The sequence below is a fragment of the Nesoenas mayeri genome (genome assembly GCF_963082525.1).
Source record: "Nesoenas mayeri genome assembly, chromosome: 8".
Classification (NCBI taxonomy): Eukaryota; Metazoa; Chordata; class Aves; order Columbiformes; family Columbidae; genus Nesoenas; species Nesoenas mayeri.
In genome coordinates this window covers 24,822,323-24,846,247 of record NC_137554.1, presented here as the reverse complement: position 1 = coordinate 24,846,247, position 23,925 = coordinate 24,822,323, and positions in this window count along the sequence as shown.

Sequence of the window (23,925 nt, the reverse complement as noted above, 5' to 3'; positions counted from 1 at the left end):
AAGAGATGTCACGCTGAGAAGCCAGGCATTGAGGATGTTAAAACCACTTGTCATTTTTGTTATAGTTGGCTTTGCTCAAGTCTTCTTGTAGCCTGTCAAAAGTCAATCAGCAGGAAGCCAAAACAAGACATCACTTTCCATCAGATTCATATTCACAGTGAAGCAAAACATCTGACCTGGTGGCACCGGAGTGACACTGTCAGCAGGATCAGCATGCTGGCTTGGTGGCCACACCAAAGGCTTCCATCATGCCTTAAGTGTCCTGGAAATAAAATGGTGACGCAGCTAAATTTAATCTCTCTGATCCCTCTTGAGAACCCCTCTTCTTCAGGCAATTCCCACATAGACAAAAAGATTTTGTCTCGCTGAACCTGTTTATTGACCACAGCTGTCACCCCTGCTCTGACCACTGACCTTATCTGAATATTCAAATCTATTGTAGATCACAAGTTCAAATGATTTTCTTACCCTTTGAAAGCCCTGTTTTCATAGTGAGCTGATTGCAAATGACAATATTATAAGGGGTGTAATTGAGATTCTACAAACAATTTGCACCTCAGATTTACAAAAATAATATATATGGAAGTGCAAACACTGCTGACATTTCCTTCCCCACCAGACTGTTGAGCTAACCCTGTTTGTGCCAACAAGTATGTCCCCTTCAGGTGCTGAAAGACACGTTGTGTGACATATTTCCTTGATTTTTTTTCCTTCTTTCTCCTCTGAACTTTACCATACTGAACTTTAACCTTTATCTGTGCTAAAGGAATGACTTAAAAATTGTCAGAGTTAACTGATCCTAATAAGAATTTCAGTGTATCTCAAGTGGTTCTTACCTAGCTCTCTGCCTGTCCAACCATCATTCCATTGACGTAGGTCATCCTGCTCAAAAATACTTTGTATTTTCTGTTTTAAAAAATAATGAATCAACAGACTCAGAAGAACTAGGGTATCAAGCTGGACTAAGTTGGACTGAGGTGTACAGGAAATTTAGAATGAAACTTAAACTCACAGAAAACTCAGCTTACTTAGACTTACGTTGTAAAACTTGAATCAGCCCAAGTCTGTTCAAAGTCTGGAGATATTAATGAACTTCAGAGACCACATCAGCATCACCTCAGCTGAGAACAAGAAGCACATTTCAAGGAATTATGTTTTAAATGTTTATGCCATATCAGTAAAGAAGCACAGACACAGAAATACCCAATCTCTAGACTACACTTTTCCTGGACATCATGCAAAACAATGTGGAAATCTTTTAGAGGGCCTGATTCTCAGAGGTGAGAAATACTGCTCTTGCAGCTGGTTGGAAACAGCAGCAGAACATCAGAGCTCTTCTAACACAGGGTCTTTTAACTTTTCTATCCCTCAGTTTCCCCAACTCTTAGAGTCACCCCAATAATAGTTCCTGGTGCTGTTTATTCTTACATACATTATTATGAACCATCCAGCGCAGAATATAAGGCTTAAGTGCAGCCACGTTCATAAAGCCTTCGGAGATCATTACATGGATGGCGACACAGAAGTGCAGAGTATTGTTGTAAATTTGAATTTTCTGCCGTATGTTTTCTAAATGCCAATATAAATAGCGAAGGAAATAATAAAATGAATAAAACACACGACTTCATTCTAGTTCCATTTGGAAAGACAGGGTGTGAAATGAAGAGTTCTGTTCTCCAGGTGGTGATCTCCATGCATAGTATAGTGTTTGTCCTGAATTTCATTGCTTTCGAAAAAAGTCATGAAAAGTCTTGATTTAGTTGGCGTTTAATGTATTTTTTATATAACTTCTGTGATATAATCAGTTACCAAGGGAATCAATGAGGAGATGTAGAGCAGTAAAAGCTTCTGCTATTGCTCTCTCTGCCCAGTGACTGGTTTGCTGGGTACACAAACCCCTAAAATCCCAGGTCGCACGTATCCGCTGCCTGTGTTGCTGCCGAACCAACCCACGGCCAGTGGAGACCACAGTGATCTGGGGCAGCGAGACAGCGCCGAGGCTGTAAATCACCGGCTCCTGCTGCATAGCTGGGAATAGGAATGCACAAGCCATAGGCAAGGGTATTAATGTCTCCAACTATCCATAAATGAAAAACTCACGTACAGCAACATTCTCTTTATTGTTACTACAACAGAGGGCTTTTTTCTTTTTTTTTCTTTTTATTCTTTCTTTTTTTTATTTGAGCCTCTTTTATTTTTTGAAAAAGATTTTATCTGCTCAAAGCTTTCTGTCTGCTTTGGCACATGAGCATTCTTTCCCATAAATAAAACTTAGTCTGTTTTTCATGGACTGAGTGGCTCTGGATTTATAAAATGATGGCATTAAATGACTCATACTCTTAATGGACATGAGAAGAAAGTCACAGGGCCAGTGATTTTGCCAAACTTGAGCAGTCACCAGCAGTCCTGAAAAGCTGTAGCCACATTGAAAACTACTATGAAGAATGTTGGCAACGTTTTAAATTAAGTGTTTTTAATATGCTTAACCATGCATTTAATTTAAGCTTAATGAGACAGTTATTGTATGCTGACTAAATACCACGAGGTTATTAAAAACATATTTACAGAGATTAACAATGATGTAATAGATACATATTTATTCCATCATTGGTAAACCACTAATACTACGTTTTTAATTAATTGGCATGTACTGAATATACAGTGGGGCTCTAGAGATATTTATTATATTTGGTTTATGTTGATGAAACACCAGCTGGTTTAATGAGGGTTAATTGATCTAACCAACTATTAAAATATACATTTCCTATTCTGTGGTTATTGGGGCTTACATCAATGTAATATTCAAGCAACTGAAATTCAGTATGTGCTTAACAGGCATGGGATAATTCACGAGCTTAGAGGTGAGTTGGGGCTTAAAGGATCTGCTGAGTGGAGAGCAATTGTATTTTCCAGGAAATACCAGAATGATAAAAGAAATTGAAAAAAAAATCATAGAAAAATCAAGCAATAGGTAGGGCATAAGAAGCAAAAGTCCAAAGGGCTTGTGCCATCCAGCAGGTGTGCAGGTTTCCTCGCTGCCTTTTGGTGCCGTCTCAAACCTGGTCAGCTAATGGAGAGTTACTGTTGTTCTAGTTATACTGACTGGGCTTGTCTTCATGCTGAGATTAATTCACACTGCTCACGATCACATTGCAATAAATGCAAGTTTGCTATGGCCGTGATCAGACCCCAGGTATGTACGGAATAGCCAGCTGGTGAGGTTAATTTAACATGGAGTATCTGTTTTGATAAGTCTAAACGATGTGCAATATGCTTACCACAGACATCTGATTTTACATGCTGCCGGAATGTGTGTGTGCCTAGTGGAAAACCTATGAGCATTTTTGTAGTGGTTAAAACACACTTTCCACTGGTTTTAATTTAATTTTACTTTTTTTTAATGAAGAATCTTATAGAAAGGACACTGTGAAAAAGCAGTGAAGACCAAATTGCTGTGCATGAAGTTTCATTTCTGCAGAGCCAGAGAGATTAATTCACTTTGCTGTGACTTGTTCATTACTACCCCAAGCTAACAAAAAAAAATGAAATATCACAGAGGGCAGCTCCTGTTTCCATAGGTCGTACCAGCATCCTGATCACAGCAGGGCAGGGCTCCAGAAGAGGAAAATACTCTGGTTGAGAGTAAATGATTCTGATGCTGCAGTTTTGTTTAGTGATTCTGATGTGATTGTGTTCCTGGCCTTTTATTGTATTTTATTTTATTTGGACAAGGGGCTAATTTTTCCTAGACCCGTGTGAGGATGTCACAAGCAGGAACCGCGGGGGAGGCCACGATGGCACGAGACAGCCTAGGAGCTCTAGAGGTCTCTTTCATCATTTGCTGCTGGGAACCATTGCTCTGTAGGAACTGGAGTTTACTGGTGGATGGCAAAGTCCTATCATGGTTTGCTTATGTTTCATAAGGTCTATCAAGCTTCAACACCAGATTATTTTTTTACCAAATATTAAGTATTGACCAATCAGTAAAATCAGGATTCTAAGTCTGTACTTCATCAGGGCTCAGAACCACAGGACTGCTGTGGTTCTCATGCTGGTGGTAACCTTTAGATCCAAATCAAGCTTTGGACTTTGGAAAAGTCAACATTTTAGGACTTGTTCTGGATTTTTGGTTCAAGTGCATGTCCAAGAAGGATAAAAGAGAAGGAGGTTGAATTATTCTCCATTGTGTTGTCCAGGAGGGTGAAAGAGGCCTATAAAAGATCAAGAGTGATATCCTGAGAAAGGGAAATTAATAAAAATACCATACTAGTCTTTATTCAATACTTAGCTTCCCTGTAACAGTTTACAGCAGAACTTCACAGCATCCATTTATTTTGCTTAGATTTTGTAATGATTCGGAATTCTTCGTTGAACCTTTTTTAGAGGGAAAAAGTGTTAACTCTCAATAAGTGATATCACATTTTATTATGAAACCAAAAGCCTTTTCTTCGAAAGTGGCTTAATTAACACTTCCAGGTTCATAACATTTTAATTTATTCCTTTTTTTTTTTTTTTTTAAGTTTCTCGGTGATAGTGATAGAGGTTTCCTAATATATTAAAAAAACACAGGATGTGCCCAGTGGGATCCACGATCTGATTAGCTTTCGGTTTGGAGCTGAAGAAGGAGATTAAGTGGAGAAAGACTGCTGTGCTATTAAAAAGAAAACCTGATTTCTTTTAGCCATTAGCCAATAAAATGAGTACAGCTGTCAGCAGAATGGCTAAACGTATTACATAGCAAGATTATCGGGTAAATATTTGAAAACTGTGCAACTTTCTGAATGTAAGATAAGCTAAATTCTGGTCTTAGGGCTGACTTTTAAAGCTGGAGCCATTTTACTGTAAGCCACAGGTTTTGGTATTCTCTTTGAAGATCCTTTTTGTACTTTGTTTCATCCAGCACAATAGGGTCTGGTCCTTGACTAAAAGCTCTAAGTTGTTGCCACAGTAAATAACAAAAATAAAATTCTAATCCCACTGAAGTCGCATGAAGCAGCTCCAAATTTATATCTGGAATTTAGTGCAATGTGACTTCATTCTGGTGATTTACCTCTGTACACCTGGTTCCCCCTAAGGACTTCACACAGTCTTTCCGAACAGCGGTAATGCTGCTGCTCTCCATTTTGTCCATTCTGCTCTTCTGATGTGCCTCTACACATTATAAGTAGGTAAAAGCTACAATATCCCATATAAAAAATGATGTGTCCAGCTCATATTTCCAGTCTTAGATTTTCCAGTGTTTTGGATACATTTCACGAGGCAAAGGATCCAAAAAGCAACCTCTATAATGTTTTCCGTGAAGGTAGAATGTAGTTTTAGGGCAAGAGAACAGATGGATCTTCTGAACTAGATACGTTCTTTTTGAAGTCTCACCAGACATCAATTTCTCACATTTTTTGAGGACTAGACTTTTGTATACACACATTCAGAAGCCATTGTATCCCCTGCTGAAATACATTCCCATCTAGAACATAGCAGCTATTTAACAGGACCTATTTTATGAGGATGTGTTCAAGCAAAATGTCTTGGAAAAGCAATTTTCCCTCTGAAAAACAATGGCTTAGCTCAGGCAGCCTTGTGTCCGAAATTAAATCAGAGTAACCAAGTGGTGTGTTCGTCTAGGAACAAGGTGGATGTGGAAGTCCTGAAAGAGGAAGGGTTAGTGGTTGATAAAGGTGAGCTAGGGGCTGAGGGTTTCCAAATGCCCTCTTAAAACACAAAGTAATATATTTAAGACATCAGAAGAGTAATGCTGCAGGTATTTAGACTGAGGAAGAAAACAAGTGTATGCAGGTATATACATATAAATATTTTTCTTGTACACACAGAGCCATTCATGAATGCACACACACCTCCTGAGATGTAAAGAACCATGTAAGCTGTTTAATATTCCTTTTCTGCACCTTTTGTAGCACTCATTTGACATATTTCCGTTTATGCCCCATCTCTGCACACCTTTATATGTGCACTTGATTTGATCCGTCTTTTCTGTTCGTGTCTTCATAGTTAAGCACATGCTTAAGAACAGGGTCCTAGACATGGTGGCAGTGGGACTATGCAGAGGTGAAAAGCAAAGTGACTGGAAGCAGATGTTTAAGCTCATCAGTATTAGCAAAGCTCCTAAAGTCTAAAGATAAGTGTGTGCTTAAAACCCATTGAGTTCAATAAGATTAAGGCTCAGAGCTGAAGTTAAGCATATGTTTTGGTGAACAGGGATGGACTGCTGCTGGATGCCATGGCACAAAAATTAAGCATATGTATAGTCTTAGCAGGCTCGTAGCCCTTGATTATAAAGTCTTCTGGCAGGATGAATATTTATTTGTTTTCCTGTAAAGCATCTTTCTTTCATATAAAAACATTAACAGGCCTGAAATACAAAGAAAATAACATTAGTCTCATTTTATAATCAAGTGATTATGAGGAAGAGAAGACCATCTCTGCCCATTCCGTATTAATTCTCCTTTTCCACTGCTTTTTTATCTTCACCGAGGAGTTCAAGGGTTAAGCCATCCCAACATGCCTCAGTCTCAATTTATAAAACAGAAAATCTTCCATAAATCAAAAGTTACAAACAGACTTTGTAATGTCATAACTCTTGTGACGGCTTTCCTTTTGATTGATTCCTATACATACATTCTGTCTGATTACCATAATGTGTTCTTGTGGGACAATTCATGCCGGGTAGAAGAAAGGCGCAAGGCAAGAAGTAAATAACAAATGGTCCTGACTCCTCCTCATCGAGAGTGATTTCAGTCCAATGTTCCATCATATCAACTGGGAAAGAGAGTCTTAGGGTTTAGGCAATCAATTACAGATATGTGTAGAGGCAGACACAATCATTTCCCTGATTGTCACCAGTCGAGAGCAGTGACACAGGGAAGTGATCCATCAGTCCATTTCCAGTGACAAGCCCAGAAAGATGGCAGACACTTGTAGACTAACAGGCACCTGGATTGGCTGGCTTCGGAGATTGAAAAATAGCCATATTTCAAACATATCTAAACCTTTAAATACCTCTGTTCGAAGATTTTGTACATTCCTAGAAAACACTTAGAGCTATTACAGGAGTCGCTCATATTATGGTGGGTGGGGAGGAGAGTAAACCCACTTTCAAGTGCATTACAATAGACAGAGTGAAGTAATCATGGCTAAACCAGGAATATCAAAGCCCTTTCTGATTTGCCAGTTTATTTTCTTCTGCTTTAATGTTGTGTTTTTAATAGGTCATCTATTTTTTATGCATCAGAAGCAACAAACTGAAAATTAGGTCATCTGTGATCAGAAATCTAGCATTAGATTTAGAGAGCATTTGTTCTGTTGCTTAATGCTGCTTTTTCCTCAATACACAGCATTTTATTTGTATTAAAAATCACCGTGGACCATCTGTAGCAGGGTGCAAAGCTCAGAGCAATGAAAAATCCCCTCAGCCTGAGAAATCCCCTCTTCCGATAACCTTTATTTACCTTCTCAGAGCTCTGCAGAAAGCAGCCCACATGCTCACTGGCTCTTTAGCAGCCAGGTGAATTCTAACTTCATATATTTATTATTTTCTTCTCATGTCAGAGTTCTTTTGAAATCTGGAGCCAGGGTGAGAGAAACCACAGGCCAGCTGGTTGAAACAGAGACTGCAGAGCAGCATCCCAGGAGCTGCGGAGGGGCTTGGGCCAAGTGTAGAAGCAGCAGCTCATGGACCGGCTGTGTCAACATCCAAGCATTACATGGGTAATGTTTTGGTGTTGTGAACTTCCCAGGCACATCTCTTGCTGCTCCTTCCCTCCTAGCTCTTCATTTGATAGTTGAAAATGACAAACTTACTAGCCATGGTCAGAGAAACTGTGTTCTGCCGCGTGTCGCTGTGCACCTCCTGCACCCCTCTGCAGATTTGTGATCCTCACCTCCTTCCCAAATCTCTATCAGTGTTTGGTTTTTAAGGATGAACTCTGAAGGAAGGGATGCCGTGCTTATGTTGTGCAAAGGCGAATCTCCCCTGAAGGAACAGGTAAATTATTTAAGTGAAAATCCTGCCTTGTGGCCGGGCAGGTCCTGGCCAAACAAGCTGCTCAAACAAGGAGCTTTGCCAAAGCCGGAGCGAGGTGCTGCTGGGTGAGGAAGGAGCCTGCCCCGAGGCAGATGGAGTTGGGTTTTTTTCTGCCGTACCCCAACAAAAGAGGTATTTTTTGCAGCCCAGGGAATCAGAGAGGCTCACAGGCTGTCCAGGAGTGTTTGATCCTCCCACCTCTAAGCTTCTGTGGGAGATGGAAATGCTCCATGGGGCTTTCATTAATGCAGCCTCTTTCATCTGCCTGCTGGGTCACGGTGCCATCCAGCATTTCCCTTAAGGCTCCCACCCCTGAAATTCCTCTGCTGCTCCAGAGCCCTTACACCCACTCCTCAGGTATGTCCTCCATGCCAGGAAAGGGACCCAGGCTCGTTTTGTGTCAGGGCATCATCACCCCTCTCCCCAGTGAGACATGACATCCTAAGCTCTGTATTTATGGTATTTATTGATGTCCTGAGAGCCCTGTATAGCTGACTGGTTGTTCGAACCATGATCCTGTCTTCCCAGTCCTCAAGCACTCTGAACACATGAAAGCATCGCATTTTACAGTTTTTTTCAGAGGGAAAAGGCATGAAAACAAAATCTAGGAGCTTGCATTTTAAATGTACCCAGGCCCCCTCTCTAGGACATCACTGACAAAGTTCTTGGATAACATTAGTCTGACGGCAAAATGTATAAAATAGAATTTATTATTAATTCATAAAGAGCTTTGATATCTTATCTATTGCTCTTCTCTTGTAATGATTTTTAATGTCATCATGGTTTTTAATTTTGCATGAAACCCATCGTCATCTGTTTTCATTTGTTTGGTAAACCTTGTCTGTTTTATTAAGAAAATCCGAAGGCTTCTGTGGGTATTTGTGCAACAATAAGAAGAAGGAAATGTTAATAGTAATTTGTTTCTAGCTCAATGCAACATTAATTTCAGCACCACATTCTGAGGATTTTATTTTTATAATTTCTCAACCTGGGGAAAATATATTTACCATTCCCAAAATCCAGTAATCCAAATGAAGAGTGAAAAATCCTCAGTGTCCTAAGATGTACAAACCTTAACTTACCTTTTATTTACTGTGTATGCTACTGCAAACTAATATGAACCATAACTCCATTTAGATAATAATAATCAAATTATCCAAACCTAGGAGAACATGTTTTATAGATTTTGGTCTAAATTTAACACAAAAATGCAGTAGTCCTTGTTTGGAAGAGTTTATTAAGGGTTAGCAAAGAAAAAGCTTTTTCAATAGTCTATAACTCTCTAATGGCCTTTTTCAAATAAAATGGGAAAGAATTTGAAAAGAAACCTATATCAGTGAGCCGCAATTGTAACATTACAGTACAGGTCTATAAATCTTGACATGTTCAGAAGATTGCCTAAACCAGCAATACAATCTGTCCAAACCTCATTGTCTCCACGACCAGCCAGACTCATTTTAAGAAATGTATGTGGTCTTCAACCTAATTTTATCACCTTCATTTGTAAACTAGTCAATCAATCAAAGCATCGTGTGAGTCTAAATAGAAAAAGGAGTGCATTTTCATGCATTTCCAGACAGCACAGTCAAAAATTAATCTCCACTTGATCAGACATTCCTTGCCCTCATCTCAATAGACCATCATTAGGGTCAGCAATGTATATTAAAAATAGAGTTGCAGCGAACTGTTCGCCAGGGATTCTTTGCAAGCTCCCTGCTGCCAGATCAGCGAGCTCACGACTCCCCAGGAGCCTGCAACAGAAGCCTGTGCTCATCCAGCCTCAAAATAAAGTTAAAAATGGGGAGAAGAGAACTGTCAAGAAATACGGACGCTTCACTGGCTGTTTCTTGCACCCTGAGCAGAGAGGAGAACAGCTCGATGAAATGTAAAGTGAGATCCCAGATGAGACCTCATGGTCCCTTTCCTACTTACATTATGGACAATTTGTAGACATTATTCTTACACATTTCCCTACTGACATATGGGTTTCCCACGTGTGAGATGAGACTGAGGCCTGGCAGGTTTATGCTGGGGAGATGGGCAGTGGGGACATGCCATGCCCCAAAGCCATTGTTCCTACTTCTCCATCGTGGAGCTGATGGCCTTTGTGACTGTGTCCTGGGGATATAGCAACGTACATTGGGGCTGACCCCTCCTCTCCCTTGAGGCTGCTTTTCCCACCTCAGGCAACACTGAGAAACCGGTAAACTGCTGGAATGGGTTTTGCGGGGATTTTGTATTAAAAATATTCTGGAATGAGAGATGTGGTACCTCAAGTCCTCCTTCCACCTTCCAAACCTGCTTTTCTCTGAGTTCCTCCCCCTGCAGCTGCCGCGTCATGGGCAAAACAGCATTTTAAGGATAGTTAGCAAAGGCGCCATGTGGGAGAGGAGCTGGAAGCCACTACAAGCAAAAGAACATGGCAGGCAGGTATAGCTGCCCGTGTTGTGTTCTTGTAAGAGAAGCTGAAAGGGTTTGTTGCTCTTAAGTCCAGTTTTATGAGCGGGAGCTGAATACAGCAGCAGTTATCAGTTCCTCTAATGAGGAAGAGTTGTTTTCTTGCTCTAGGAAAATGGCTCAGTCCCACCTCAATTTGGTTTGGGATCTTTTTTTGTCTCTAATAGTTGACTTGCACCATTTCCAACAAGTCTCAAGTCAGAACGGCAGCGGTAGAGAAGGTGTTGATATTGCAGAAATGGCAGTGCTGACCAGAAGCATGAATTCTTCATCTGGATAAAGATTCTCTTTTTAAGAAACACACAGACCTTGCTCCTCCCATCACAGACCCAAAATTTGCTGGCAAACCCAGGAGCATTGACTCTGCAGTTGTTGTGGAGCTGAATCAACCTGTGACTGGATTCAGCCATCAGATGAGCTCTGGCTGCAGGCAGGTTGCAGAAATGTTTTATACTTGAATTTTTATTGGAAAATGCAAGAGGATTCCAGGGTATCTATGACATCTTTCTGTATTCATACTTTCAAAGAGAAAGTTTATATTTGAGTGGCTCTGCTCCAACCTGAAAAACCTTGATAACTGACTAGGGAACATTTTTTTCAGAACTTTTTACTTCTTTAAGTAAAGTTGGACTACAGGGAATGTTACTTATTTGGGAATAGGGCCCTGAGCCTCTGCTGGGTGCCTCTTAGCACCTTGACAACTGTTTGCTAGATTAAGTGGGTGTTCTAGATTGATGATTATGTGATTCTTGGCCATCTGCTTATTTGCTGGTGCAGGTGACAACCTTCACAGAATGGGATGAGATACGGAAGCGCATACATCGTGTAGGGCCCTATTCCCCCTACTTACACCTGTGTAAATCCAGAGAGTGATGGATTTTTAAACAGATATTTCTGATTTACACCATCCCATGTGAGTTCTATAGCAAAGTTTAAGCAGAAGAGACGGTTTCACAGGCAGCATCATGAAGAAGTGGTGGTGGTGGTGAAGCTGCATCTGCTGCGTGGACTGAGGAGGAGCTGCCTTGGGAGGCTGCAAGAGACCCTGACCTGGGGACCTCCCAAAAGCTGGGGACTGCAGATAAAATGGACCCAACACCTTTTGGGTTTGTTAGTCCATCATCTCTGACCATCAGGCTTTGCAGGAACAAAACGTTTTTGCGCTTACATGTTGATATCAAATTTCCAGGGAATATGCAGAGACTTCGGAGTCGATTCCTCCTCTTTTCAAGTCTTTTCAAGTCTTTTCAAGTCTTTTTTTCCACAAGGGGTCATTGCAGAGCAGAGCGAGGATGACTTCAAAAACTAGGTGTTTTTTTTTCCTTTTCTGAAGTGTAGTAGACATTTAGATGCAATTATTTTAACTAGAATTGCTAACAATATTCATTTGTAGCTGAAAAATACCATAATGCCTTAATAATAATTATCCAGTTGGTGTTCATGTCAACAACATTAAGACTGAGCAATGACTACATTTCTTTTAACAAAATACTAACACAAAGAGCAAGTCTCATGGAGGAAAAACAGGGATTTGCCTCTGTGTATAAATGAAGTGTTTAAAAACAGGTATAGATTTCTGTGTGGTAATTAGGTTAAAAGGAGAAGACTGAAGAGGAGATGTTTCTGAACTGAAAATTAAATTCAGCCACACAACATCTAAAACAAGTATCAGAAACAATTGTCAACCATCAAACTACTGCTGACTCCCAGTTAACTGCCTGATTTTATGTTGTTTTGGTTTTTTCTTTTCTTTTGTTTGGCAAATAAAGCCTTTTCAATAATTCAGGCAAATGGCATGATAAATACAATTAATTGAGCATATTAAGCTTAAAAATAAAAACGTATTTTATCATATGTAACTTTAAAAGTAATCATATAATTAATGGGTGAAAAACAGAGAGAAAGATTGCTGGAGATTAAGATTAAGCCCTGCAGAAGAGAATGTTCTAACTAGAAATTGGTTTAATTAATAGCACATTTTACATAATGATTACAGTGTAATTGCGCTGACTAGCAGAGTGTCATTAAATATATCCATGCTCCTTTACAACACCCTAAGGCTAAAAATAATGAGTTACATTGAAAATCACTATGCAACAGGTTCATAAATAACATTTAAGCCTATACAAGGCGAATACTTATAAATAATAAATATTTGCCTTTTGTAATTGAAGAAAAAATGACAGCCTTCTTTTTCTACTACCCTGTAGATTGTCGTGTTATAATGCTGAAAAGATTTTTTCCCCTTGTGTTCTCTAGAAAGTGTTGAATAATTTATTCAAATGCTAATATTCCACGTAGTCTGACTTTGAGGAACAAATATTCCTACATAAAGAATAAATGCCAAGTTGCTTATTACCAGCTTCGTTTTACTTTGCATCATGCAGTCCCCAAAAAACTATCACAGTCTATTACACATGTCAAATGAAGTTAGTGGCCAGATTTTCTTCCAGAATAGTTACATTCTTTTTTTATTTAAAAATTACCCCTTCTCCCAAAATGTTCATCATGCTCAGAGCTGTTATGTAGCAACAGCTGCTCCTCAGCTCCAAAAAGGACGACATCATAAACCTGATAACTTTTTAATCTGTAGGTTTTCTCTGGTGAATCAGGAGTATCTAATAAAAACAGGTTTGATTTCATATTAGCGCTATGCTGACATTTGAAAGACCCCCAAATGGTTGGTGTTTCGCTGCCTCACCAAATGCGGCAACCTCTCCAATGTCAAAATAAAGCAACACGCAGAACCCTCCGTTCAGGAGATGGAAATGCTCTCGGGCGCCACAACCTGGCGCTGGGTTTTCTCTCCCACCGGCGCTCAGGCTGTGCCAGTGACAGGCATGGTGGTGGCATCAGAGGTGGGACTGGCTGGGTGTCCTCTTCTCCAGGGGAAGAAATGGGGGAATAACTCAGGTATTAGGGAAAAGGGCAGCGCTGCTTCAATATTTGTCTTTGAGTCTGGAGGTTTTCTGTGTCTGTGTGTGATCTTCCCAATGCATGGAGCTGGATCTTGGTCTCAGATGAGGTGATAATGGTAACAAAAATGAAGGAAATTCCACCTGTGTTAAGCCTCCGTGCACTTACTATTTTTCTCCCAAGTGACAGGACAAGAGGAAATGGCCTCAAGTTGTACCAGGGAAGGTTTAGATTGGATATTACAGAAAAATTATTCCCAGAAAGGGCTGTCGGGCATTGGAACAGGCTGCCCAGGGCAGTGGTGGAGTCACCATCCCTGGAGGGGTTTAAAAGGCATTTAGACGAGGTTCTTAGGGACTTAGGTTAGGTCATGGTTGGACTCAATGATCCTGAGGGTCTCTTTCAACTGAAATGAATCTATGATTCTGTGATTCTACTGTAGGTTGGACACTGGAACCATGAGTCTTGGGGCACTCAAATGACTTCAATTCATACACAGCAGTGTCAGCTTTTCACACTTTGTAAGGATCATGAGATATTTGCTGACATTCTTATGCTTTTTGTTATAGAAGTAGGATTGTAATGTTGTAGTATTAGGAACAGAAACTTTGTTTTGCCCGAGTACTAATGAAAAAAGGTGAGCACCTACAATAGATAAAAAGAACAGTTTGGTACCAGGAAGAAAATGTGGTATTTGCTGGTGATAGAATAGAACATTCTCAGCACGAGGGTAGAAGGAAAGGTCTGATAATGCACGGAAAGGACTCTCTGGTTTTTGGATGATACAAAATCCAATTGTCCTTACTGACTTATGCATATTTTTCTCTATTGCCAAAACAAATACAGGTAAATTTTTCTTGTCATAGACAGATTTTTCTCCCCCTTTTATTTGAGCAGGAATAATAAACCCTTCTATCCACAGGAAAATTACCCCTTTTTATCATTATCTTAAACACTACACAGCAGAAGGTGAAACCCCACATGCATTTAGAGTGTGCGGTGAAGCAAAACAAGTGTTAATCCTAATGGAATTTGCCTAGTGGCAGGGCAGATAATTTTCTGTCTTAGTCTAAAGACAAAACTACATTTGCATCATTGTTCGCCGCCCTGTAAAATCACTAAACCCCTTTATTTCAAATCATTTTTACAGCTTATAACATCCCACTGGGATCTCCAGAGCTCACTTTACCTCCCAGAACATGCAAGCAAAGACGGGAATGGGCTGACGATGGGAAACTGGACTGAGGTGGCCCCAGAGCAACTGCTCCTACCTGTCACACAACAAATGCCTTTGTCAACATGAATCAACCCCACTGGCAGCTGTGGAAGGTAAGAAATACTGCTTATTTCCCCTTTTATCATTAAGGGACTGACAAAAAGTTAGCTTAGGTGACTGGTATTACATCACACAAGTCAAAAGTGGAGGGAAAAAATAATCCAGGAGTTCTTAGCCCCTCGTCTTTGCTTAGTTTTTCAATATGATGTGCTAATGAAAACTTTGGTATATCTAGCCATTGCACCTGGGAATCTCCAGCCACTACTGTTTGCACAGTATTATGGTGCCAACTTTAGCAATTTTATTGAAGATCTCAGAAGCTGTAATTTCCTTGCTTTTCCAAAATACCTCTGGAATTGTAGACGTGCCCACACAAGAGCCTTGTTTTGTCTAAGGGGAGATAATGTTATCCTTGCTGCAAGGAAAATTCAAGAAAGCAATTTTTAAAGGCTAGCACTTTTTAATTGTTCCAGCTCTCTTTATTCTTAAGGTTGAAGCTAATAACAATACAAATATGCTGCATTTTTTCAGTTCAGTTGTGTTGCTGCAGTCACCAACACAGCCCTGAAAGGACATTGTGACTGGTCTTTCCTGCATGAGGCTGCGCACAGGGATCAGTGTTTCACATGAAAGTGCTCCAAAACACAAGCTGATCATGAATCACAGTATTACAGTATCACAGTGTGTTTGGGGTTGGAATCACTTGCCCCGGACCTTGGAGGGGATTGTAGCATTTTGTAAAGAGGACCAAAATATGGTTTTAATTTTTTTTTCCCCTTAATTCTCTCTTTTGACACCTTAATTAATTTAGCCTGATAATATTAAGATCATACCTGACACAGAAAATGTAGTTCTTTAGTGTTTATTTGGATCCTGATCCAGAGCTCATTGATACCAAAAGTCCTATAAAGGCAACAATTTTTATTATTATTATGGAAAAAAAAACAGTGATGCTTTTTTTGCCACAGGAAAGGGAATAAAACCCTAGCAGATTTAAAAAGCTTAAATTTGTTCAGCTGAAGTTAAGACACAATACTTCTACAAAAGTACAAAAGGGCAGAATTTAATCCAAGAAGAAAGGTTAAGAAAGATTAAGAAAGAATGCCTTCCCCTGTTTATTCACTTCTACTGGGCAATAATATAATTTTCAGTCTCACGTCTCTATTTCAGACCACATATGGCAGTAATATTGGATCTTCACCATCGCAGCTTAACCATGACTAAACAGGTTGATGAATGTCATGCATCTTATCATCATACATGCATATTTTTAAATATAATTCACTTTTGATCTGCACCCTTGTGCAGTGGTGAATGAAAACAGTTAAGATTTCTTCCACTGTCTGCCTTTAAATGTATTAAACAGCCCTGCTGTCAATAGATTATATTCTTGTACAATGATAATAGCCCAAAAAACTAAGAGGCCTTGTCAGGAATTGCAGTTGTCACAGTTTGATGCAAATGATTTTACTTGGTGTTCATCTGCTGCACAATCATCTCATAATCTGGATATACATCACAGCATGACATGTAAATTTCCTGCTACTCTGCTTTCATTTCCAGAGGCAGCAATCAAATGAAAACCATTCAACCTCACCAAAATGTATAAATAATTTTCATTCAAACATATTAACAGTCAAAATATGAGAATTTATCACAGAGCACTACGCCTTTTAAGAAGCAATAAAGACTTTACTTTTTAAGCATATTTCTACTTAGAAAAGTAATATGAACAGTAACTTGCAATTTTAAAAGAGGATTTAAAAGTCCACACAGAACACCTAATCTTCAAACTTAAGTGTAGTGATACTGCTTTGCTACACATGCTGCTTGGAAAAAAATAGCCTAAAAAAGGGGTTGGGAAAAAGGGGAACACAACTTGCTTCCAAGGGATACTATTCAAAGGACTGATTGCCCCTCAGGTTTGTCCCATAAAATACATATAAGCATTAACATACAAAGAACAGCAAATAAAATACTATGCCAGAATTTGACGATACGACAATCAAGATTTCAGTGGGTTGGACTAGATGATCTCCAGAGGTCCCTTCCAATCCCAACCATTCTGTGATTTCCTTTATTTCTTCATTTACATTTATACTCTAGATCAGATTTTTATTTACTTGAGTTTAAGGACTTTTTTTTCTATTGACCACTATCGATTTTTAAGGGGAGGTTATGAGCAGGAACAGCCCCCCCCGGCAAAAGACCTCTTTTAAAATACATCCTATGAAATTAAAAAATTCCAAACAACATCAGCTTGAAGTCCAGGTCCACCAGTGCTGTCAAGTATCTCCTTTCTGATGAAAGTAAGAACTGAAGAAGGAAAATCTTTGCCCTCACTGCCTGACAGTGACGTTGAATGGGAGCTGCACGATAAAGCCCAGAGGGTATTTGCCATTAAATCCAGGTAAAGTCAGCCTGCACATAATTCTTAAATGAGCCATTTTTGTTTGTGTCAGCAGCAGATTTGCCCTACTCACCAAGCTACACTTCACAGCACAGGAGCTGCTGTTTTGCCCAAATCTGTTCACTCTGGGCAATTGCTGAGGTCTCTGGAACAGCCACTTGCTGTGGCTGATATCATGAAGGGATCAACCTCTGCGCAGACAAGGGATGCAGGAACAAAGGATGGTTTGCTGTTCTTATTCAGGGTGCTGCTGAAAAAATTTGCTGCCTCTCTATAAATTGGGTGCTTTTTTTGAGAAACAGGTAAAAACTGCTAAGATGACAGTTTTTCCCATTTTTCCAGTGAGTGTGTCTGAGGAAGTAGAAGTGCAATAACCTGGGGTACAGCAGGCTCAGCCATTTGAAATAAAACTTTGCAGTACTAATGTTTTTGTAACTGCTTTCATATTGTAATGATATTTTTCCAAGCACTGGTTTTATTTGATCTTAAATACCTTTTTGGGAAAGTCCAGTGAGCTGACTCTAATAAAATCATGCTATTGAAAAAAGGTTTAAGTGGAATGTTCAGAATAAATTACAAAACTGCATGCAAGAATACCAGCTAGTGCTGCAATAAAAATCTGGAAATGAGGATTCTTGCAATATATTTTAAAGAAGTAGTATACTTTTTTTTTTTGTTCATTTATTTTCACAGAATGTTTCATAATAGAAAGCCTTCGCAACATGAAAGAGAGTGAATGAATAACGAATGAATAAACTGCCAAAGAAATTACATTTAAAAAAACTTGATTTTTTTTTTCCTAGAGAATATATTTCATATCATTTTCAATAACTTTTGGAAGATAATAGGAAAAGTAATTCTGTTTCATTTTGCTGTGCCAAAATACCTAAATTACATCCTACTTAGGCTGTTGGATTTCACACACACAGACACACACACGTGTTCAGACCCTTTGTATCAGGGGCTGATATCAAGAAAATAATATAGTTGGATTTTTTTCCATGCTCTGGAAAGTCCTGAGGAGTCCCTAGTAAGGGGCTTCCAGAATCTAACCAAGGTTTTTCATAGACTTCTCTCTCCTGTAGATCAGGATTCCTATGACTGAATCATTGAGGGTCTCACCTCCAGACAAGTATCATTTCTCTTTCCGTCTCACTTCTGCCAGGAATCACAAGACAACGAGGGAAGGCTTTTCCAGTTGTGGCACATCTGTGTTTTGAATTGCGCAGACTGAACTACAAGCAAAACTAGAACTTGGGGTGAGGTGGGTCACTTGGTGCAGATGGTTCTTCGGACCTTCCTGGAGGAGCAAAAGGCATGACAAAAAGTTGATGAACCTGTAGAAGCACCTACAGAACACTACAAACATCTTTTCAGGTGCTTGCTGCCCTCTTGCTGGGTTTATGCAGAGCCTTGCCAGGATTGCCCACACACCACGTTTGTTCCACCCAGCACATAAGCTGCTCTGCTTTAGCTGCACCAAATTTGCAGCAGCCCAAGAGGGAGGAGAGGACCTCCCTGGGGACAAGGCCAGCCCTGCAGCCTGGGGCTGCTCTCCAGCAAGGCAGCTCGTCCAGCCGAGATTGAGTGGTGGTGTCAACCGTAGCAGCAAGCACTAAAGAGGGTTTTGGTGGAGAACAGTGTTGCAGATGACAGTATGACAAGCAGCAGGGAGGGATGTATGCTTAAATATTAATCCACAGCAGCTCTAATGCCAGTCCTTGTCTCTTCCTTTCCTTTTTAAGAACTTAACATGAGCAAGTAACTTTTTGCCTTGTTATGCTGTTCTTCCACTTAGACTCTCTGTTGGGTCCGTGTAGAGGATGTCGAGAGATGAAGAAGAGAGAATCTAAGCAAAGGGACCCAAAACAATGGCCCTTAGCTGAAGCAAAATCTTCTTTATATGCCAGCTCTCTTCCCCAGCAGATGATGCTGTCAGTCATGACCCAGAAATCCCTCCTGTCTGTAGTTACATGCACCTTGAGGAGCAACAAGGCACAATCACTTAGCTCTGGTGACTTTTGACTTCTATACTGTTCATTGGCCCTATCTTGACACAGAAGCCTGATAATATCTTCTCCATATGTCTTAATCACAACTTAGTCTGGAGTGTGTCCAAAGCTGGTGGTCTGTCCTGTATCTCATTGCCTTCAGCTTAAAACTTAACTTCTCTTTGCTGTTGCTGGCCTTGTGCAGCTTGCTCAAACATCTGCCGTCAAGTGCAGGTGGAAAGGAATATGTCAGACCGAGATTCCTTCCTCTGCCTTGCAGGAGGAGGCAGTGCATTCCTCAACCTGGACACCCACCACTTTGCTCCCCACCTCTGCCTCCTGCCTTAACATGCTCTGACATCTTCTCTGAAATTGTACTCCTTGCTCTACTGACATCAAAATTTAACTTGAACCTTGATGCAATTACCTGGCCAGTTAGCTGCAAGCTGGCAGGGTGTAATGGGACAAAACTAGAAAGAAGGATTAAAGAAAGACCTGGAGCATAAATCTTGAGTGGGAAGTGAAAGCAGAGGACTCAATGTTGTAGGATATAATACAACTGATTCTACAAATAAGGTCCATCAGGATGAATGCTTCTCTATTTTAGGATTTGGCCTTCCTCCTCATTGTGAAGTGGTTTGGTCAGAACCATATTAAATCAAAAATCAGAACTCCAACATTGTGACACAGTGTGGATTCAAACAGAGCTGAAGGGCTGTCAGTCCTGGCTGGGCTATAATAGTGATATGACTGATAAGACCATCTGTACTGACACTGCAAAAGAGATGTAAAATGCTTCTTGGTTTGTGCAGCATCACCACTGGCCTACCATCAACATTCATGACTGTCCTGATTAACATCTATGTATCTATTTACTAAAAACAGACAGCTAGACAGAAGTGTCACAGATGACCCCAACAACAGAGTACTAAGTTTTGTTCCCACACTCCTAAGCTTTGTCTTCTAATATTTAGAATTGGGTTGTTTTTTGTAGCAGAGAGTGGTAATTTTTTTAATTGTATCTGCCTATTCCAGGAGAAAACATAGTGTTCAAATATAACAATCCTGCCATTGGAAGACATAACTATAATAACCAAAATGTGAAATAATCAGGTTTTATGCTGTTTTATGTGCAGAAATGTCAGATCTAGATTTCAGAGAGAATGAATATGAGGCTGAAGCCCATGAATCCAGACCTGACCTCCACTATTGCTGCTTTTCTAATCCAGTTAATTCTTCACTTACTCTCTTTCCACAACATGAATGATATTTATTTCCTGAGCTCATCAGAGAACTCTAAAGTCCGATTTATAAAACAGACATTGAACATTTTAACAAATAAAGTAAGTGCTAAGAAAGTTTTGAGACTTGGTAAACACCGTGCTGAGCTCTGGACAAAGCATCTTCCGTGGGTTTTTTTGTAGGTTTTGCAGGAGTTAGTGGCATTTTCTTGCGTTAGGGTTCAAAAGGAAATGCCGAAGGCCGGCAGCCATTGTCATCAGCCCTGTCTCTGCTGCTGGACTTCACTGTGCCGCTTCTAAACATGAAAAAACAAACAAACAAAAACCCCAAACTCCCACAATTCTCCCCCTCCCCTTTTTTTTTTTGTCCCTAGTTTCTAGCTTTCACAACAAATGGGTCATCCAGAGCAGTATCGCTTCTGTACTAGCAAGTGCTAGTGAGTGGTGTTTGCTCTATCCATACACAGACCCACAAAATAAGAGCCTATATATTGCAATGTAAATTAGCCACATAGTGATTTAGGCAACAAACCTGAACCCCCTAAAGATTTCAGGTCAAATGCTCCTTCTACTTCTAAAAATGGGTTTAATCTGGATTTATACAGGTGTCACTGAGATCCCGACTGGCACTTCTGATCTACCAGCCAAGGGAAATTAGCCATCTTATCGAGATAAATGGCCCTGATGTCGTCAGCATCAGACAGAGATGTAGCTGCTGAGAATGAAGGCAGTGGATGGAGAAATACAAGTCAAAGGAGCACAGATCCCTTGGGCTGCCAGAACTGGAGAGGCAGAAGGGGAGAAACAGTCTATGGCTTAACAAAGGGCCTTCTTTCGCTCCTTGCACCAGGGCACGTGCCACCGATGAGGCTGATGGGAAAGGAAGAAGGGCGAGATTTTCAGAAATTAGTGAGTTCCTATGGGAATAAAAGCCATTCAGGGTCCAGGGAGAATCCTTCAAGTGTTTTTGTAGCACCTAAAATTGTGATCCAAGCAATTGGATCCAGTTGCGATTCTTTTGTCACCTAATCTCGTTGCGTAGAATATGTAAAACCTGATGGCATTTCTGGTTCCCTGAGCATTTACAGGACCGACTGTTTCTGTAAGGAGCAGGCAGAGTGGTCTGGAAAGAAATGGGACTTGAGGTTTCTGTTTCTGCTGCTCCTAATAGCCCCCAGGTGATGTCTGAAGCTCTTTACCCCATAGCGAAGAGCTTCAGATTTCTACCAGGGTATGAATCCCAGGTGGCATTCAGTTGCTTGAAGGGAGAGGAGAGGCAATGGGTATTTGAAAAGCTGCACTTCAAAGCTTTGATGGAAAAGTTCTACAGAGAAAACCGCTGAGTGCCAAGAGAAGAAGCAATTTTCTTTATGGAGCAGCCTTGCAATGTCCAATTCTAGCTCACACTTTTTATGGGGAATAAATACATACTCCACAAATTTTAATGACCACTCGTATTTTTATTTCAGTAACTTAAATATTTTTCTTTCAACTCTAGGAGGGGAAAGGGGCAGTGCATTTCATCCTGCTATCCCCCAGATTTTCTGCTGTCTGGTTTGGGCTTTCCAGGAAGATTTTGCTGCATGACAAGCTGGAAGCACCAAGGATTCCAGAGCAGCCCTCCTGAAGAGCAGTACTGTTTGTTGCCTTCTGCTCAATTAATCCAGCAATCACATCCAGGTGAGCAGCATCTTGCGTCCGTGCAGAACTGTTGTTGACTTGAGTGGGATCCCTCAGCCGTGCCAGCCCTCACCACATTGTTTCAATTGCAGGATGAGGCTGCTCAGGCAAAGTGGCTTCAGCAAACGTGATCTGAGGTGAACTCCAACACTACTTTTGTTGGCCTGTGGGTTTTTAACCTGTAGAAAGCTCTATGTTGCGCTTAAAAGCTTAGAGAGCCCTGACACCTTACAAGGGCATTTCTGCAGTTTTAAAGCCCAGAATTTATACTTGTTGACCGATGGGATGTAATAACAAAAATAGTATCCCAGCACTCAAGTGGTATGTGCAGAAAGTAGTATGTTTTATACCATTAGCCACACCTGACTTCCCACAGATGATCAGACAGAAGTTCATGCAGAAAGCGCTGCTGGTGTTAATCGTATATTATGCTATAGCCGTTGGATGTGAAATATGTTCAGGTGCACACAGTATATTGAAAGTTCATTATTAAAGTGGTTCCACTCACCTGTGCCTCATTCAGTCCCTGTTATCCTTATCACCTCACTGTGGGTTTTCCATAGGATGCCTGCCTGAGGCAATACAGGGATTTAACTTGCTCTGGAGGTGACTTGGAATTGTTTTCTTCAGGATATTTTAATATGTACCCTGAATAATGTTTTATTCATTTAGGGTTTTGTCTTTTCAGAAACACTTATGGGCTTTCCTAGTGTTTTGGTTTTTTTTTCTCTTAAAGAAAACAAAATGAAGCAAACTCAGAAGCTTCAGCATGTTGTGGTGTCCTACTGATGGCTTATGCAGGTCACCAGCAGATGAAACCCTGAATTCACCACACAAAGCAAACAGAAAAAAATATAGCTGTGGTAACCTGTCAGGATGCACATGGACCAGCACATGGGCAATTTTACTTTCCAGGATATTTCCTTGCAAGCCAGATCTTGTTTCAAGATCTAGGGAAAAATTTGTTCTAGTGGGCCAGACATTTCTGACTCAGGCAGAAGTGTATGAGGAAGGGGATTACATGACACGTTAGCATGCACTACTTCTGAAGTGGGTGACTCACGCTGTTCCCAGGTTGGATCCATTTTACCCCACTCAGTCTCTTGTAGCAAACCACAGCTTCCAACCACCCATCTCTTATTCCCCCAGGGCAACAAATTAAGCATCTTCTGTCCCACCAGCTCCCAGTCCCATTGCAGAGGCATGGTCAGGTCCTGGAGATCGTGAGGTACAATCTCATCACTGTTGGATTTTTCAGCCTAATCTCTGTACCTGGCACTACCTGAAGCTTTCAGAGTAGCAACCATGGAGCATCCAAGCTGGATCTATGCCCAGCGTAAGTGGAATCTTCATGAAATTTAGAGAGATTTAAATGCCTCCTGAGCTTGTGTAGACTGATTATTTTTTTCCAAAAGCTTGTAACTCAACCAACTTTAGATGGGCTTTTGCGGGAATGCCAGAACATATACCCTTGATCACTTCCCTGCCAAATACCAAGTCTGCTCAAAAGGTAGGAAGAACTAGGTAATGTTAAAACTCTTCCAAGGGAAGATCGCCATTATTTTTTAAATTGGGAAATTACACTGAAACTCTGCACAGATGGCTTAAAGTTTGAAGAGGCTTTTTAAAAATTATTATTCCTAGGTCTCTGTGAGCTTGTAGAGCTTGCAAAAATCTCTCTGTGCCCCGGTGTTCCCTCAATGAAATGGGTATAAGGAAATGTATTTTGAGATCTAAGGCTGCCGTGTAGCCTAACAATGCCAGTTATGCCAGTTATGTGTTGCTTCCATTGCTTTTGTGTGGCTGCGATTGCTGCCTCCCAGGGGTAGCCCTTCTCTTCTGCACTTGTAAAGCATCGTGCCACCTTACTGGACATCTAGAAATAATAACTGGATGTAGGAATGGCAGATCTCAGA